Source organism: Leuresthes tenuis, unplaced genomic scaffold (genome assembly GCF_036924035.1).
Source record: "Leuresthes tenuis unplaced genomic scaffold, fLeuTen1.0.hap1 SCAF_9, whole genome shotgun sequence".
NCBI lineage: Eukaryota > Metazoa > Chordata > Actinopteri > Atheriniformes > Atherinopsidae > Leuresthes > Leuresthes tenuis.
Genome location: NW_027325363.1, coordinates 24,199,005 through 24,199,234, shown reverse-complemented (window position 1 = coordinate 24,199,234; position 230 = coordinate 24,199,005).

Here is a 230-nt window from a genome sequence, read left to right as displayed (position 1 = left end):
AACGCCGTGCGACGTCATTGCGTCACTGCGGGGTTCACCAATAGAATCCCTTTATCGAAAGGAAACCTGACATGCAATTTTTCACTGCAGCTGTTATAAATGCAACAGGGTTCAAGATTCTTTCTGTGGTCAACGTACTCGTGGTAAAGTGCTGTAAAATAGTTTTAGATCTCAAGAGTTTTATTCCCTGGTTAAAACTTTTGAAAATATGTAATGTCATAAAATTCTCA